General features: G+C 46.9%; 1 long non-coding RNA gene across 1 annotated transcript; it reads right to left on the bottom strand.

Moving 5' to 3' along the window:
• Positions 1-10,979: 10,979 nt before the first annotated feature.
• Positions 10,980-18,721, bottom strand: LOC139044808 (uncharacterized). Its single transcript, XR_011502048.1, has 3 exons — positions 18,544-18,721; positions 11,722-11,857; positions 10,980-11,479 (listed from the first exon to the last, which is right to left on the bottom strand). It is a non-coding gene; the product is annotated as an uncharacterized lncRNA (long non-coding RNA).
• Positions 18,722-19,554: the final 833 nt, after the last annotated feature.

Raw genomic sequence — 19,554 nt, 5'->3', positions numbered from 1 at the left:
AAGCCCGATAACCGTCTTCCTTCCTGTTACGTCTGAGGCTGAGAGCCATCTGCACGCGTGTGCGCACGCGCACACACCTAGCTTGAGCCCCGCCGGGAACTGCGTGCAGCTAGCGGCCGAGTTCATTCTGTTAAAGCATCTAGGGCCGACTTAATGCCACATAGCATTGTGCCATCTGTGCTGTCCTGTGCTTGGCTGAGATATGATACAAGGAGAGCTCATTTTCACTCTTTTGAGAACTAAGAGATTCAGGGAAACTCAATTATTCTAAACTCAGAAGTCTTCCAAAAGAACCCTAAAGAATTAGTACCAGATTTAAATCCCAAGAAAACTATGCCTAAATTCTCTGTCTTAACCAAATACACTGTGTGATTTTAGATAAGGACCACACCTCTTTAAGCTGTGATTTCCTCATTTATAAAGTCCAGACAATGAACTCTACTTTACGTGACTGTGATGATGGTTAGACGAGAGAATATTCCTAGCACAGGGCCTCAGTAAATAGGCGCCCAATAAATGTGTGCTGAATTTCAATTTAAGGGTGGGTGAATAAATGCGATGGCAGCTATAACACTTTAAATTCCAGCCTGGCAAGACGAAGCCCCTTTGTTCCTTCTCCACGCCTAAGGTCCTTCCCTCGAGTGTAATTTACTGCAGTAGCTAGCGGAAGAACTGGCGACGCTGGGATAACAGTTTGCCAGATGACTTAGAAACTTCTGAAGAACAAAATTCTCAGACAAATAAAAACCACACAAAATCAGTTTATAAATAGGGAGCCTGGTCTCCAAACTCCTAGATTTGTGTTCACTTGTCACAGAAAAATAATAATGGTTCAGATCTGTCCAGGGCTAACCATGTATTGGACGGTGCTAAGCATGCAGGATATTTTCTCATCCCCCGCCAGCCTGAGGGGGTCAGCACTGTTAGGGACACTGTATTACAGATGAGAAGACGAGTCTCACCCAAATTCAAATTACTACGTGATCGAGTGGGGATTCTATGCGGATCTGACACCAGTATCCAGGCTCCCAGGAGCTACACAGATACAGCCGCGCATCCTGAAGAACAGTGTGAGCTGTGATAACATCCTCAGACGAGCCCGCACCGCCATAACTCGCCCAGCAGTCCATGCGCTGATCCTCAGCAGGATTATTTCCAAGGTGTTCCAGAAGGAATTTCTGCCTCCCAAATACCTTCTCTGTCTCCTCTTATCATTCAGAATATTTTATATTCTGGAAGCCAAAACTTTTCATTTCAAACTCAGATATATCTTAAAACGTCACTGCCCCGGTCGAGTTTCTATTTTGATGTATGTTCCCATAAAGGTGTAACTGACTGAGAGCAGATTCTCCCCTGAGAACAGGGTTGGCTAGGTGATAGGAAGAGAGTGTGAGGGAAGAAAGGGCAGGAGAAGGGCAGACTGGAGGAGCCAGGGAACTCCAAAAACGAAAAATCTGAAGATTCCACAAGCTTGCTTTGAACTGCCCTGAATAGGATATATCATTTTTTAGAACACATTAGAACTGAATTGGCAATTCGCTGTATTAGAATTAAGAGGGAAGAGAAAATGTATTTCTATCTTGCTTGAATGGCTTTTATTTTTCATCTTAATTAAGGGAATACCCAAACTCTTTAATTAAACTCCTTAATTAAAATATTTGTTTCTTAAAAGTGACATTTTGACTACAATGGAAATATATAGAAAAAAGGATTTTATTTTGTAATACTCCCTCTTTTTTGTGCTGCTCCTGATGCTGCACAATCTTCATGTCTTAATATTCTTTCTAGAAACTGTCATGATTGAGTATGTTGAGACCCTGGTTCTGTGTTTGAGAATACAAAAGCATCAGATGGCCTTTATACCTAACCACTTTTCTAACCAAAACTAAATCTGAACAACCTTAATGCCCATATTATACATAAAATTTGGTTTATCTGTTTCCTTTCTCCTTCCATAATACAAACTACGAATTACAAAGCACGGAATTATGGTAAAATTTAAGACATTGTTCAGAGACAAATGTATTCTTTTAGCCAGAGGCGTGGTGTTACAAGAGCCAAGGGGACTGCAGGAGCGATGACTATGGGATAAATATCTGTGAATTATTGGTGTACTGTCTTTATGCGTATTATTTAAAAAGAAAGAGCAGTAAGAGGTGGCCAGGGCGCCCGTATTTCTTGAATTATGTGCACGCCCCTCCTAGTCCCTCTTTGATTCTGTAAAGCCTCGTGGCTGACAGGAGCACAGCACTATTGCCCATAAAACTCCGATTCATCATAACAATACAAAAGTACCCAAAGGACTAGGTAAATTGCTGAGAAAAAATGCAACATGAAAATTTAGAACTTGAAGCCCAAACGCCATTTTCCTCATAAGCCACTGCAGCTGCCCTGCACAGCTCCCACTTTCCAAATGCAGACCTGACTGCATTTATTCAGCTGCGCCTCCCAGTTTAGCTCACCTCCTCAAAGCCGACAAGTGACTGCCCGCAGCCGGCTCATTTATGGAGAAAGCTTTTAGATGGATTAAAATGTCAGACACTTGGACAGTTTTCCTAAGCGCACTGCTCCCTGCTGCACAATGACGCCCCACTCCCCCACTCCACTCCTCAGCAGCAAGAAGGGAGACAAAGCAGCTGAAGGATCAGAAACTATACATCTCGGCGTGTCTAAAGCAGTCGTCTGAGCGGTACACAGACTGGACCGAGGACTGCTATGTGTCTGTCTTCCAGCCAGACTGTGCATTAGGCAGGATGCTGTTTGCCATATCCTCTTGCCTTCCTGCCAGCCCCAACTGCCCCCTTGTGCTGACTGGATACCCAGAAGACACCACAGCAGCAATTTTTTCTCCACCCACTTCTCCATGCAACTCTTTCCTTCCTTTGAGACACTTCCCCATGATGAACTTACTAACCTCTTATACCAGAAGAACTTATATTAGTTTAGTATTAAAAGTATTAAAAGATATCAAGGCATTAGTGCATCAATCCTCCCAAAGGTGTGTGTGTGTGTGTGTGTGTGTGTGTGTGAGAGAGAGAGAGAGAGAGAGAGAGCTAAAAGAGCATCTGGGCCATAATTGGAAAAGAAAGGACTGAATAGTAGAAAAGACACTGCACAGAGAATCGAGGGTCTTGAGTTCTCACGTTAGCAACTCCTTAGCTTCCCTGGGTCTCAGTTTCCTATTGGGGAAAGATGATTGCACCAATTCTCCAAGCGTATTTTAGGCTAATGGGAGGAGGGTTAGAGGCTCAGAGTCCTTTCTGCCTTTCTTTGTTTCTACTGTGTCACTGGGAAATGACTTCCATGCCTGCCTGTGACACCAGTGCCTGGTCTCTCCCGAACTGTAGACACTTGGGGGGGGGGGGGGCGGTCAGATTCGCAACCTGATTGTGCTGTCCTCAAATGGCACGTCTTTTGATCAGAACTGCAGCAGGAGAAAGCAGACACTAGCGTGCCTCAGGTTGTGCCAGGGAGAATCCACAAAGAGATGTGAAGTTGGTCTGGCCATTAACAGGTTACAGCCCAAGTTCATCTTTTCTGCCAGAGACATTATCTCATCAGTAGGTCTTGCCAGAGGCCGAAGTTATGTTTCATTAAGAGTCTCCCAGGCACTGAGATTCTGCTTTGTCACTGACACCCATTTAGTTTACAGTTCTGCTATGTCATTAGGCAACCTTTTCAGAGAGACATAGGAAAGAAGAGGCTACGATTAACCAATGCAAGGCAGACAGGAATGAAAAGACTCACAGAGCTACAGAACGTTCACGTTAGTGACAAAAAAGGAAAGATCTAAACTTCTATGTTAAAAAGGGGCCTGCAGTTATGGTTGCAAAGGGAATGCCTGGTGCATGTAAGAAAGAAGGAATGAATCACTCTGTCTCAGCTGGGCCTGGGATGTAGGAGGCAATACAACGCATGAGAGGACAAGGGAGGTGGGGGCAGGTCATAAGGTCTGGGACCCCACCCTAAGAGAAATGAACACCAAGTCGAAGGAGTCGGTGGGAACGTGGATTTGGATAGGAAAAGATGTTACAGACGTTTTCTATAAGTTCTTGGCTGCACCAAGGCCGGCCACTGGAGATAAATGTTTAATCGGGTTGGACTGGAAAGTGGCATAATTTAGAAGGAAGGAAGTAGCCCTTGTTTACACATAATATTTTCTATTAACTGGGCTGACTGACAATGAGACTTCCAGCCTGACAATCAATGAGAGACAAAGAGAGACAGCTACACGTCTCGAGGACCCCTCTTTGGAAAAGCTTTTCGGGTTCCCTCTTCCCTGAGCCAGTGTAGCTGTGCAAAGAACGTCCTGCGCTGTGCACGGCTGCCTTTCTAAAAGACCGAGCGCCTCCCTTTTGGAAGGAGGCGCCGCCGCAATCGCGGCCACCGGCCCGGGGTCAGGACTTCGCCCGCTCCAACAGCGCCTCTGCTGGTGAGAGGCAGCGGGCGCGGAAGCGGGGAAAGCCCGGGCCCGGCCCCGACAGGCCTCCTAGGGCGTCGCCTCCAGTTTGTGCAGAGTTGGGGTCACCATAATTGCGGTGTATAATGCAAAATATGTGCCGGAAATCTTTGTTTTACATTCTCCCGCCCTTCCCCCTCCCAGTGGTGGGAGACCTGCGCTGGCACCCAAGCCTTCTCCCCCGGTCCGGGCTCCGGGGAAGCTGTCCCTGCAGCCTTCTCCCGGACAGAAGTTCAATCCCGCTGCAACTTTTCTGGAAAAAAGAGCTGAGACCAGGCGGGTAGGAGGGAGAGCGAGCCAGAGGGCACCGCAGAGGGGAGAAGGGCAATCCCGCGGACTGAAAGAGCCACTGTACTTTCTGCCCCCTAGTGACTCGGGGGTGGGGACTACTGTAGGGTAGGGCAAACCAGCGGCGGGGGGAGAATGCCTGGACCTGCACAGATGCAGGAGCGCGGCGAAGATGACCCGGGAAGCTGCCCCCGGAGCCGGTGGTGTTTCGAGCCAGAGAGAGAAGGAAGGTTCTTTGGTCAAAGGAGACATCCCAAAACGCCAAGCGCCTGGGCGCTCGGGCTCAGGGAGGTGCCTGTCCTCCCTCCCGCTTTCCCTGCCGCAGGAGGATGCTGAGTCATTCCGTCCTCCCCGCAGCACCGGCGCCTCCTCCTCCTCCCTCTTGGAGACGGAAGCAGCCCCAGCTAGCGGCCAGGGCCCCGCCTCTGCGCCATAGGCCAGCTAGGGGGCTGTGCAGGAACCCCCTGAAATGCGCCCCACTTGATGTATATTTGTGCACGGACTCGTTTTTCTGGGGAAGAATAGCGAAGTTTCATCCGTTCTAAAGGCGTTCTGGACTCAAGGGGGCTCCGACCTGCTGCTCTGGAGCAGTCCCTTTTGTTTCACAGCTGGGGAGATGGCACGCAAAGCGGCAAGGGCTTCCCAAGGCTGGGGTCTCCCGTAGCCTTACACTTCGTTTGCTGCTCTAGGTTTTGCATTTTATCGTCGAGATGGTCCCTGAGTTTCTGCCCCTCTCCCCACCTAATTACTCGCCTCTATGGTTTGCCGGAAGCATCTTCTCTGTCCATTTTTAAAGTTATTTCTGCGATTTCCCTATAGAGAATCCCTCTGCCCATTCCCAGCTCCTCTCTTTTCTCCCTTTCAAGGCACCCCGCCCTTTCAGCAAACCCGGTCTAGCGCTTGGTTACTGCCGCAGGCACCGGCAACACCCTGGGAAATGTGCTGTTTTGTGCATAAACGCTGCAGTAACCAGCCCGGAATTCCGCTGGCCTCCTGGCCTGCACCCACTTCCCCAACACACACACGCGCGCGCGCACACAAACACCCCCTACCCCCTTCTTGAACCTCTTAGTGGTTTGGCGTTTAAGGAACTTTGTGTGTAGTTTCTACTCTTCCAGTTGGCAGCTTCCCAAGGCAAAACAGCAGAACGATGGCTGCGGGTGGGAAGAAGCAGCCGGTCCTAAAGGATCTTGTATTGCATCTGTTGCAGTCCCTCGTTATTAAGGAGGCTGCCGCTCGAGCGCCAGGCCTGAGGACCAGGTGACCCTGTTCCTTCTGAGCGGGGCATGGGTAAAGACTCTCTCCTTGGGTGTCCACAGGCGACGTGTGCAGTTCTCGCTGGATCCTGAACTGCCCAGCCCTTCCAGATAGACCTGATCCTTTTAAATCACGGCGCAGTGCCCAGAGGGGAGAGCGTGAGCTGCTGGTCGGAAGGGGGCGCTAGGGGGCGGTGGAGGTGTGGAGTCGGCAGCCCCGCATTTCCAGGCTTTCGGCCCTGTTTCGCAGCTTTTGCGCTTCCATGGAACTGGGCCGGTCTCAGGCTCCGGAGCCTTCGCGCCAGTGTTTGCTGGTCGGTTGACCAGGGCTCGAGATTAATCAGCCGTCGTCGCAGCTCTTGGGAATAATATCCACAGTCTAGCTGTTGAAAGCTCTTCTCTCCGTTCCCGGAATCAGTTTATTTTTCTGCTCTTATCAAACTCTCACAGTTGACTAGATTTCCCCCTGGGTTTTTGGCAATCTCCCCGACAGGCCGTCGTGCTTACTTCGGCCCTGTGGAGAGGAGGCTATTCTTGCAGCTGCGTGCGCTTGGCAGCCTGACCTCTGTTCTTGAGAGACTGGGCGGCCTTATTCCATAATACATGAAGCTTTTAGTTGAGAGCGGCGTCACTCCGAGGCCCCTGCCAGCCCCGGGCAGATGGAATTAGAGTCAGACCCGCATCTTCAGGGCGCGGCTGAGCACCGTCATCTCCCTGGTAAGGAGCACGGACCACCTCGCTTCTGCTCACACGCTTGCAGTCCTCACAGCCCTGGCACGAGAGGAATGACCTCCGTCAGCGTCGTGGAGAGCGCCATGCCCTCAACGCAAACCTGTTCCACAGCCTCTTCCATTGTCTAGGAAGAGAATTAGGGGCACGGAGGCCAAAAGGTCACGACTATTAGGAATTATTTCTAATTCCAGGAATTTCAGGATTATGTAATGAATTTTTTTAAGATAGAGGCAGTTGGAAATGAGTACAGCATAATGGTTGCAAGCACAGGCTGAAATCCTGCTGTCTGGGTAACTATTCAACCTCCCCAAACTTACTGTTTTAATCTGAAGATGAGCCATGACAATCCTACACACCTCACAGGTTCTCAGAGGGGACTGGATTAGATGTGTTCGCAATGCTTAGCGCAGGGGCAGACAGAAGGTGCTGAATCCATGTTAGTTCTTACAAAGATTAAGAATAAAGAGGGTGAGCGAAAATTTGGCTTCCTAACCTAACACTCCTCCTATTGCCATTCTTAGCTGCCCCTCTCCGATGCAGACAGGCTGATTTCAGCCTAGGGAAAATCAGGCCATGTACTATTTCCCCTTCCTGAACATTCAGATACAAGTAAAATCAGTTCAAACCCAGGACAGATTTAAAAGAACAAGTCACAAAACGCGCAGCCCTATGAATTGTGCATCTAAGAAGGGGTAGCCCATTCTGCTCTTTGGTGAGGTCGTCTCGTGTCTGGAATCAAGTTCCGAAGTCATCTAGCTGGCTTCCAGACGTCACCTCAGCCTGCTGTGAGCTGGCACAATTTATTTAATCGCTCAAAGCCTCCCGTTTTTCATTTATTCAAAATGGGGATAGTCATACCATCTCTTCAAGGTTGCAGTGAGAATTAAATGATATTATACATATGAATGTGCTTACAGTGCTAACCCATCACTGTCTCTCAGTAAATAAAGGTTTACTTGCCCTCTTTTCCTTTGTCGTGAAGAGAATTGACTGGGTTATCCATTGATTATTTTGTACGTGAGCCCACAGTCAATTACTCTTCTTCCATACACGGAAACATGCACTCATATTAACGTTAACACAATTTTCTGTTGTAAAGTATAATTATAAAACCGCATAACCATGACCGGGAGTGGACGTTGTCCTGAATCATCCTAGGGAACAAAAGGTGGCAGGTGGAGCGAGATCCCAGAGTCTGCAAGGGCTTAGCAGGCGCTCCGTTCAGGGGGTGTTAGCTGGTTCAGTTTGCAAATGGGCTGGGAACTACAGATGTCCCTGAGAGAGAAAATAGAAACTTATGAGCAGATCCCTAAGACAACCTGGCCTCTTTTTGAAGAAGAAAAGATACGTTAAGCTGCTAGTTGGAGAAGAAATGAGAAATTGAACTACAGATTCTGAAAGATATCGTCTGCCAAGGGGGGCTGAGGCTTTAAAAAGAACTGGACGGATTTATACTTCTAGCCGTGATGGAGTAACTGGTAGCAGATTAGTCCTCCCGCTGTAAACAACTATAAAACTGAGTGAAAAGATTTGAGGAAACTCTTTGCAGACAGTGGACAACAGGCAGCCCAAGACTGTTCTCCCTGAGAGAGAAAAAGTTAGAGGTAAACCCCACAACCATCCAGCTCTCTGCCAGGAGACAATTTTTAACTCCAGCATTGAAGTGCAAGCAGAGCTTGGAAGTTGAGATGCAGAGACAGAGTGCAGCACAGCTGAAACAGCTGGAATCTGCACAGTAGGGCATCGGCAAGGAAGGAGCTACGCAGAGAAGGCTTCCCAGTAGTCTCTGTCGGGGTCCCCCAGGAGACCATGCCTGAGAAGAGGGCTGTGAATGAACAGGAGGAGACCACCTGCGACTCACCAGATAGCAGCTCCTATGGGGTTGAAAACGAACAGATACTAGTGATGCTAGAGGAAGAGCAATGCCAAAGACTTTGGAGTTCTGAGCCCAAAAGTCGAGAGGTCTCAGGAACACTTTCTTAACAACCCTGGAATCCAGCTAAGGCACCAGAAAGGCCTTGCCTTAGGAGTAAGGACTACACTCTAGAGCAGGGTGCAGAAGACGTTTTCTGTAAAGGGCAGTATAGTAAATATTTCTGCCTGTGCAGGCTGGATGGTCTCTGTTGCAGCTGCTCAATTCCGTCACCGTAGCACAAAATTGGCCATGGACAATATGTAAATGAACAGCATGGCTGTGTGCCAATAAAAGATTTTTAAAAACGGGGGTAGGCAGGATTGGCTTAAGGACAAACACGTGTTCTAGAGTAAGGCCTAGTCCACACGTGCATTAATAAAGCCTAAAACTAAGCCCTGACAAAATCCCAGGGCATGAGAATTCGAGCCCCATCAAGGCAGAGGAGCTCGAGAAAGACCTTGAGCTTTCCACAGATCCTACAACAAAGTACCAGACTCAGCTTACACAAGTTCAAGACCATCAGCCAGTAACTGAACTGGCGGCTAAAACAAGAATTAATGCTCTTCAGAGGAAGATAACAGAACTCAGAATCTGTGCAACATTCTGTTCAAAATATCCAGCATTCAGTAAAAAAAAATCACTAGACAAACAAAGAAGCAGGAAACTATGATCCATAGCCGAGAAAACTAGCAGTCAATTGTAACGAACCTGAGGTGGCTCAGAAATGGGACTGAGCAGACTAAGGTTTTAAGTCAGCTGTGATAAATACGTTCCAAGAACCGAAATATGTGCAAAGAATGAAAGGAAAAACATGGTCTAATGAATGAAGAGATAAGAAATCTCCACAAAGAAATGAAAATTGTAAAAACAAGGAACTAAATCAAAATTGTAGAACTGAAAAGTGCAACAGTGAAATGAAAAATTCACTGATGGGCTTAATCGCTTATTGGAGATGGCAAGAAAAGAGAGTCAGTAAACTTGAAAGTGGATTAACTGAAAGTATTCATTCTGAAGAAATAAGAGAAAAAAGACTGAAGAAAACTGAACAGAAACTCGAGGACCTGTGGGACATACATACATACGAGGACAGTCTAACATACATGTAATTGGAGCTTCAGAAAGGAAAGAGAGCAAGAATGAGCAGAAAAAGTAGTTTGAAAAAAATGACAAATCTTGTCAAAATTGATGAAAAACATTATAGATACAAGAAGCTTGACAAATCCTAAAAGGAATAAATATTTTTAAAAACCATGCACAGGCAGGTCACAGTAAAATTGCTAAAAATCAAAGATGAAGAGAAAGTCTTGAAGCAGACAGAGAAGACCCATTACATACATACAAGGGTAAGGATGACCTGATTTCTTATCAGAATCGGAGGCCAGAAGACAATAGAAAGACATCTTTCCAATATTGAGAGACAAAAAATCAAGTTGTAATTCTATATCCCTTGAAAAGTCCTTGAAAAAAGGGGGTGAAATAAAGCTGTGTTCTGACAAATGTGAGCTGAGAGCATTTGTTGCCAGCAGACCTGCATTATAAGGAGTTATAAAGAACTGAGGGCCGAGGGCAAAGACTACTACAGGGAAGATCTTTAAGAAGGAACAAAGACTTCGGAAATAGTAAATAAATAAATATAAAAGGGAGCCCAGGTCGAGACACTCATAGAAGCCTCCTTAAAGATAATTGCTGTCTGTCCCTAGCACCTGGCTGGTGACAGCGCAGCAGGTGGCACACGACTTTTTCTTAAGTGCCTCCTATGTGCTAGGTAGCAGGCTAGACACTCTCTATCAACAATCTGATTTAATTTGTGCGTCAACACTCTGGGGTAGAAATTGCCATCCTTTACAGATGTGGTCCACAGTTGAGTGATTTGGAAACTGGTCTCTAATGTTAAGGGGAAATGTTGCATTTATCAGAAATGAGTCCTTGGGTCCCGGTCTGAGTCTGCTTCAGATCTACTTAAGACTAAGCAACTTCAGCATGACCCCATGGCTTCTAGAATCATCTGGATATCATCCAGCAAAGGATTTGGGATCTATGGTGGCTCACTCATTTATTGAGCACTTACTATGTGCTAACATTGTGGTATACATGAATTCACTGTAATATAGACTTTGTATATGCGATTTCATTTTAATCCCCCCACAAACATATGAAGTAGGTGTCATTATGCCCATTTACAGAGGAGGGAACTGAAGTTTTGAGAAGTTAACTAGCTTCCTCATCATCATACTGCTGGTAATATTAAAATCTATGTTGGTCTGATACCAAAGGGGATAACCACTAAATTATAAAATCATCCTAGGAAAAAATAAATGAAAAGTTTTTAGATTTCTGAAACGTATTTTTATTTCTTTTGCTATTTATTCCCAACACACATTGTGTTTTAATATTAGCAATAAAAGTGTACTGAGGATGGATGATAAGGCGAGTAACTGAGGATCTCATTTTACTTTAGATCCATAATTCTTCAGAAGGCTTCAGGGAGATGACCCTGTAAATATGTGGTAGCAGCTCTAACTTTGAAGGAAATTTAGGTTAAATCACACTGGGGACAGTGTGAAGAGGCAGAGAAGAGGGATTACCCTGAAATTGCCCCAATTAAGAAGAGTCCACAGGGGCTTAAGCTGGGAGGGTTTCCGCGGCTCATCCTCTGGTCATTTGCAACACCGGCTGTTTGAAACATGCGTTGGGCCCTGGGAGTGGCACTGCAGTTAGCAACGCACACTTTCCACGATGTATCTCTTACTATTGTTGGCTTGGAAAGAGTCGGCTTCCCTCTGCTGAGTATCCCCAGCACGCTTCAGGTCACCTCTGGTGTGGAAGTCTCTGTCCAAAGGGAAGGGGGAAACACATATCAGTTGCTGCTTTCTGATTTTAAGGGGAAATGCTGCATTTATCAGAAATGTATCATGGGGGAAAAGTGCATGCTGGGGCCAAAGCATGGCAGAGTCCCTCTTTCCCACCCGGTGCTCTGGGGATAAAACATTGAAGAACACAACATACCTGATCTCAAGGAGCATATAATCATTCAGGAAGGCAAGACACATGTGAATGAAAAATAAACTCACCTTCTAAGACGACATTAAAGAGAAGCACCGGTGGTAAGAGCTATAGGTGTTCAGATGGGGGAAACCATGGAAGCCTTTATGGAGGAGGTGAGGTTGAGCACGAGTGGATAATGAGTGGAGAGGATCACATTCAGAGCTGAGAGACAGAGAGATGGGTAGGTTTCACCAGTAGACTTCAGGAGATTTGTGAACCATTTGAACTTACATACAAACTTCCATGTATTTGTGCATCTTTCTGGAAAGAGGGACTATAGATCACATGAGGTTTTCAAAGAGGGGTTTACCAACCAACCAAGTCAGAACCAGTACTGTAAGAGCTAGAGAATTAGCAACAGATTTATCATAGGTCTTATAGCAAACTACAATTTGACTTGGGTTCGTTTTTTTTTTAATACCCATCAGTAATTCAGATGCTGATAATTTAAACACGATGGGGAAGATGCCGAGGTCAGCGATGGGGGAGACACTGGGGACAGAAAGGTGTTTTGGCACTTCTCGTACACTAGGTAGATGGCTGCCTTTTTGTGAGCCAGCTGTGCTCATAAATTCTGGAACCAGGGCACTTGGGTCTCCAGTAGGGAGCCATGTCTCCTGATTTGGAAAACATCAGCCGTGGTGGTTTCCTGCTGTGTGTACACGAGCGATCTTTGACCTCTGTGTGGGAATGTAAAGGTTTTCCCCTCGCCCCCTCCTTTCACTCGGCTCTTCCTGGCGGACTGCAGTGGTCTGCAGCTCCTGGCCCTTCTAAAAAGCTTATTGAATATTGCAGCCCTCCTTTCCCTGCCCACAGCAACCCCATCTCACACCCCAGTTCCAAATTTCTCCTGATTGCGGGAGCACGTGGTAGACTGCATCTACGTGAGAGCTTTCCAGAATATTAGCTATCATCTGAAACCAGAAAACCTTTCTCTTTAAATTTAGATCACAGCAGAGAGAAACTGATTTGCAGATTTCTTTACCAAACTTTCGCGTTATTTTGAGCTGGGAACTGATTGATTAGAATTGACTTTTGTAGTGAAAACATGGCTGGAGTATTCAACATTGTTCCAATTTCCTGGTTACACTCAGGAATGAATCATGACGCCCAGAGTTCAGCGACTCATCACTTGAGAAAGACTAAACTTCAATTCTATGAAATTTTCATTTCACTGGGAATTTTATAGAAGAGTTCTCTCTGTTCTAATTTAGACACCAACACAGGCAACCTGGGCTTTGCACGGATATCAAATTCTCTTCAATAAAATCAGACCAAGCAAGTCTGTTTTGATTTTCAGGGTTGGGTTTTTCCCCTCCTTTGCCTCTCTCTGAGAGAAGTATCTTCAGACAGGAAGCCTGGAGCTAGTCGTAAATTCTCCCTAACACTGCAGGAACATATTTCCCTAGGAAACAGCGAGGACAGCAATAAGAGCCTCTTGGTCGAGGTGCAAAGCAGAGACATCCTGAATGGTTTGGAGTTTAATCTTCCGCCCTGATACAATCCCAGAAATACTGTGCTCCTGGGGTTTTGGTTATTGCCTGCTACTGTTTAATGCCAGGACAAAAGGAATCCTTTGATGACAAGCAAGGGCAGCACAGTTTGTTCCTGCTACTTTTAAGTTTCTTTCATTTTTAAATGAAAGAATGAGAACTCAAAATGTATCTGGTACAAAATGGAAGCTGTTTACTGCCTCGGGCTGTGTGGCAAGGCCTGCAGCATTAAGATGGCCTGCGTAAAAGGAGCTCCCTGCTTCTCATGCAGTTGACAGAATGACAAAGTGAGCCTGCCTGGGACATTTGATTAGTTCTCCCATGGGAAAGCGACATAACGTTATTCCTAATAGCTGAGTTATGGGTCTGTTATAACTCATTTGTTACTAGGAAAAAAAATGATGCCAAGAGAATAAAGAATGGACAACCTGCCTGAAAAGGAATATATCTTGATCCGAGCTCGAGCCCACTTGTGAAGCAGCAAAGCTTTAGCTTTCTCCCTCCAGCCAGTGTTCTCCTTGCTCTTGTGAAATTTCGTTGGCTCCGCTCTTGCCAAAAGCTTGCTCTTTTCCCTAAACTTTCCTACCTGTGTCTAGGTCTCACCCTATCAGTGGGGAAAGAGATTGAGTCTCTTCCCTTTTGAATGAAACCCAAACTCTGAGAAGGGTAGAAAATTCCCAAAATACACCAATAGCAAATTGGCTTAATTTTCAAGTTGTCGTGACCTCAAAAGAAAAGCAAAATGGGGAAGGAGTTATGCCGTTTGTAGAGGAGCCAATGAAGGAATTGGTTTGGATCAGCTGGAAGAACTTTTAGAGTCCCCTGGCGTCAAATGACCCAGCCAGTTGACCAAGTGTCAGGATAACGCCACTCCTCTAGGTGTTGATGAAAACACCGACTAGGTCTCAGGGTTCCTACACTTGGAAAGGACCTTGGAGCACCGTGGAGACCGTTCCTATGCTTTCCAGATGCTCTCCATTTATGCATTCCCAGGCAGCTAAGAACCCCTCCAGCTTTGTGAAGGATTGCTGAAAGAGAGGCTCTGCAGAAATCTCATCTCCCCAACTAAAGTGTAAGTGCCTCACGGGAAGAAACCATACATTGGACATTTTTTTATATCAACAATGTGTAGTAAAGTTCCGTGCACAGTGCGGATGTTTAATGCACACAATGACTAATTGAACATATTCCTCGGCTCTTCCTGCTGGCGCCAACCCTCCGTTTGCCCTCAAGCTGGAGCGGCAATTGGGAGATGGAAGATGGTCCTGACTGCCCACCTCCCGCTCACTTTGCATCAGGCCCTGGTAAAGCTGCGGCATCAGAAATCTTTATCTTTATGCCTCCAGCCTCCCTTTCTTCAGTGTCGCCTCTTAACATCAACTAAATGATGAATGCAAGAACACATACTGAATAGAGCAAGAGCTTAGCAGCAGCCGGATTTAGCTAGGCTTCAGCTGAAAAGGCCTTCTTCCTCTCAGATCCCTTAGTCACGCGAGGATGTGAGTAACTAATATTAAGATTTCCCCCAAGTGAGTGTATGTGCATTTTTAATACACAGATGAAACAATAATGGTGACATTTTAAGTCACACAACAGTTTGGAGCAAGACTCTCCTGTTCTTCCTTGTACTATACCGGCCTAAAAGTGTGCTTTTGCACATGCGTTTCCCCCGAGTCTCAGACATAAACTGAAATTCATGATTGTTTATTCCAAGGCCAATATTTCAGTGTCACTTACTCCACTGAAGCTTTTTAAACCTCACGCACAATTCCCAGCTCCCTCAGTAGGGATGAAGTCTTTGGCTCCAACTTTGGAGTCACCCAGGCTCTCCCCAGGGGATGCAGAGAAGGCGCAGAAGCATTGCCAGCTCTTGTGGGAGGCAGCCCCTCTTCCTTTGGTGTAAATGGTTTGTTGGTAACATGCCCAACCACGGCAGGTAGCCCTGTGAGGCAGTGTGCAGCCAGCCAACAAGGCTTCCTGAGGCCTGAGGGCACAGTTCAGGATCTCAGGCCCAGATGTGACTGCCCCCTCCTCGGCCCTCCGCGTGCTGATGCCCCCTCCTCAGCCCTCCGCGCACTAACTTCTACAGCCCAGGACCACAGAGCTGCTGCTCTCAGCCCAGGGACGCATTCCGCAGAGCACCACAGGGATGTCTGTACCGCAGGCTGGAGACAGGCAAACGCTAGCTGTTCTGTTCAGAGATTCTCAATGAGGGAAAGGGGCCAATTCATCAGACACTCTCAGGTTATGCTCGGAGAAAGAAATTTTATGTGCTTCCCAAAAGACTAATTACTATATTATGAGCAAAGCAATGTATACCTAGTACATATGGTTGGAAGAATCCTTCAGATATCAAGGTCTAGGACATAGGAATTAAAAGAATTTTCTCCTAGAGCAGAAGAGGAGTAAGGGGTGTGGAAAGTGATGCTCTCCAAGGTCCACTGTGGCTGGCGCTGGAGGACTGAGACCTGCGTTTTGCACTGGTCTCATGGAGCTCTGGCAAACACTGATGAAGAAGGGAGCAGGGGCTGTCCTAACTCAGGGGCCAGGAGCTTCAGCTTCCTGGAGAGATAGCTGTATCACTGACAGACCCTTCTCTAAACAGGTGAAAAAGAAAAAGTCAGTGTGGCCTGGTAGAGAGTCTAAGGGCAAGTAACATGAAAAAACAAACAAAATTCCCTCTGTGTCCTTGAGCATGTCGCTTCATCTCTCTGGGCCTCAATTTCTGTATCTGCAAGAGGAGTGTCTCTAAGATCCATGCCACATCTATAAACTTATAAATCCACACTTGTGGACTTTTGGATTCATAAAACTATGGTGACATATTCTAGAAGCATATGTGCTATAGAGATGGGAAAGCTCTTAAGCTGTAAATCATGAAAGTTACTAAGTATAAATAACCATAGACAGCCATTGTATTAGTGCACTAGGGCTGCCAGAACAAAGGACCACAAACTAAGTGGCTTTAACAAGAGAAATGTATTGTCTTATAGTTCTGGAGGCTAAAAGTTTGAGATCAAGGTGTCAGTGGAGTCGGTTCCTTCTGAGGGATGTGAGGATAGTCTGTTCCATGCCTCTCCCTTAGTTTCTGGTGATTTGCTGGCGATCTTTGGCATTCTTTGGCCTATAGAAGCGTCACTCCAATCTCTGCCTTCATCTTCACATAGCATTCTCCTTCCCTGTGTGTCAGTGTCCAAATTTGTCCAAATTTCCCCTTTTTGTAAGGACATCATTCATATTGGTTCAAGGCCCCCCACTCCAGTATGACCTCATCTTAACTAATTACATCTGCCACGACCCTCTTTCCAAACAAGGTCACATTCTGAGGTACTGGGAATCAGGAATTCAACATATGAGTTGTGTGGGGTAGGGGGGCAGGGTGCACAATTTAACCCATGACAGCCACAGCCACGTACCGTGGAGCTTAAGCACGTGGACTTTGAAGCCAAGCAGCCAAGGGGTCCAATCTGTCTCCATCACTTAAGCATATGGCACAGGACACATCACTGAGTTTCCCTGAGCCTTAGTGCCCTCTTCTATAAAATAAGATGAAATGAGAAAAAAACGTGCCAGCAAATTAAGATAAGCACATCATGGTGCTATTAACTTGTCGGTGTACACTAATTGGTAGTTATTATTACCATATTCAACACAAACTGTCTGGACAAGTAGTCTAGATAGTTGAGAACCAAAGAGCTTCAGGGCCTTAGCAAGCTTCAAAGTTCCACATGCTCTCCTTCCCCTGGCTGGCTCTGACCTCATTTCTCACGTCCATCTCATCACTCTCTCCACTCCAGCTACATGGGCTGCCTTGCAGCTCCTCAAACAGTCCTACTCACCTCGCTCCACCTCAAGGCCTTTGCATTTACTGTTCCTTCTGGCTGGAATTTTCTTCTCTTGGGTGTCAACATGACTGGCTCTCCCATTGCCTTCATGTCGGATCAGTGATTTTCTCCCTGATCACTCTTTAAAAATAACATGCCTCCCCAACCTCTATGCTCCCCACACCCCTTTCCCTGCTTTATTTTTCTCCTTGGAACTTATCACAACCTACTATACTGTTATGAGTTGAATTATGCACCCCCCTAGATTCACATGGTGAGGCCCTAACCCCCAGTACCTCCGAATGTGAACTTATTTGGAAATAGAGTTGTTGCAGATGTAATTAATTAGGATGAGGTCATACTGGAGAAGGGTGAGACCCTAATCCAATATGATTGGTGTCCTTATGAAAAGGGCACATTTGGAGACAGACATGCACACAGGGGAATGCATATGAAGATGAGGGTAGAGATGGGGTGATGCTCTTACAGGCCAAGGAACGTCAAAGATTGACAGCAAACCACCAGAGGCTGGAGAGAAGCATGCAACAGACCCTTCCCTCAGCCCTCAGAAGAAACTAACCTGACTCACACCTTGGTCTCAGACTTCCAGCCTCCGGAACTGTGAGACGACAAGTTTCTGTTGTTCAAGCCATCCAGCTTGTGGTACTTTGTTATGGCAGCCGGAGCAAATTAATGGACAGACTATATATTTTCTTGTTTGTCGTCTTTCACTCCTGACTAGACTGTCAAACCCCTGAGGCGAGGGTGTCCAAGAAAATAAGAATATAAGACAGCTGAGTTTCTAAAGTTAGTATCCCACACCTGTAAGGTTACACCTGTCTGGGCTCAAGAAATAGCTTGGGACAAGAGAGAGCAAACAGAATTTCTCTAGAGGGTAGAGTCAAAATCAGCTATTGAAAAATAAATCTGCCTTAGGCTAATATAACAGGTTGGAGAAATGTGGCTCAATGGGCAGGAATAGGAAAGTTTGGGCCTTTCTAAGGCTCGAGTCTTGGAAAGGCTGATTTTCTAGGAGGGAGCAAAGGAGCTGACTGCAGCTCCAAGCACAAAACCAAGCTGAGAGAAGAGAAGCTGCACGGAGAGGGAAGCCCAAGGAGCAGGTTCCGGGGGACTGAGGGCGTTCCTTTGCTAGTGCCGGGCACGCATGCCCTCGGGCAGGGGCAGGGGCAGGGGCAGTGCTCCTCCACCTCAGTGCCACTGCATTTTAGGCAGGACAAATTGTTTAGCATCCCTGCCCCCACCCTCTCAATGCTAGCAGTGCCCCCAGACATTGTGACAACCGAAAATATCCCCTCTCCTCCCTTCCCCACCAATACACATGTCCAAATGCTGCCTCCTGCTGAGAACCACTGGGCTAAGGTGAGAGGTGTTCAGTGTCCCAGACGCTCACCGTCAGGTTGGGAAACAGGAGAAAGAAAAGCAAGGCAGGACTCATCCGAGAAAGGAATGTGGTGCAGTCAGCTGCTCAGATGCGGGTATAGGGACAGAAATGAGAGTGGAAGTCATTTACCTCCAGTGGGGTCCAAGGTCAGGGCACCCAGATGCTGGGTCCGGAACACAGAGCTAGAGCTGCTTAACTACGCAACTACGCTGTGCTTTAGGTCAGGTCCAGATTCTTCCAGAAACGGAGGGTGAGAGAGAACCTGTAAGTGGTGAGCAGGTGGGGAAAGAAAAAGGCACAGAAGGGGACCACAGCAGGCAGGGAGAGAATTTAAGGGGCAGTTACATCCCCCTTTGCATTTCTCTTGCTTGCAGCCAAGAACAAAGAGAAAGAGATTGTCTTGTTCCTATACACACAGGGCCAACCACTCCCCTCCTTCCTCCCTTCACCTCCTCCCTTTCCTTCCTCCTCCCTTTCCCCCTTCACCCTGTTCTTGTATTCGTCCAGAAGCCATCGGGTCATTATGAACTGGGGCAAACAAATCACAAAAGGGTGAGGGGCTGGTGGGAGGTGGACAGCCCACCCCCTCTGCCAGGGCTGGAGGAGGCTGGCTAGCAGATGGTGCCTGCGGGCGTGTTTGGTGAATTTCTGCTGCAGCAGGCACTACTAGGTCCTTCTCCCCATGGTCTCCCAGAGTCATTATCCAGACACTGGGGGACAAACCAAAACATGGACCCTGAAGCAGTGCCGCAGCGTGTTAAACCCCAGAAACAGCTGCTGGGATGATGCCACCAATAACTTGACCAAAAGGGGATGCTGGACCTCAGACTGAAACCAAGGTCACTAGAGCAGAGGCCGACTTTGCTGTCCTCACACCCAGCCCCATGGACCCGAGGCTTGAGGGGGAAGGTAGACAAATACTTCCTCATAAGGAAAAGAGAAAGCACAGGGCAACTTCTGGGTTACCTTTCAAGCTCTTCCAGAGATCTTTTCTAATTAACAGGTTCTTCAAGGGCAACAGGAAAATGAAAGGCACTTCCTGCAGTAAAGGCAGGGCGCCCACACACGCATCACACACGACTGCTCCTCACTGTTAGTTTCCACTGAGTCTTCCTCATGGGCACTGAGCTACTGTGGGGC

Source organism: Equus asinus, chromosome 3, assembly GCF_041296235.1.
Source record: "Equus asinus isolate D_3611 breed Donkey chromosome 3, EquAss-T2T_v2, whole genome shotgun sequence".
Lineage (NCBI taxonomy): Eukaryota > Metazoa > Chordata > Mammalia > Perissodactyla > Equidae > Equus > Equus asinus.
Note: the sequence above shows the minus strand (reverse complement) of the source record. Positions and strands in the feature narration are given on the sequence as shown.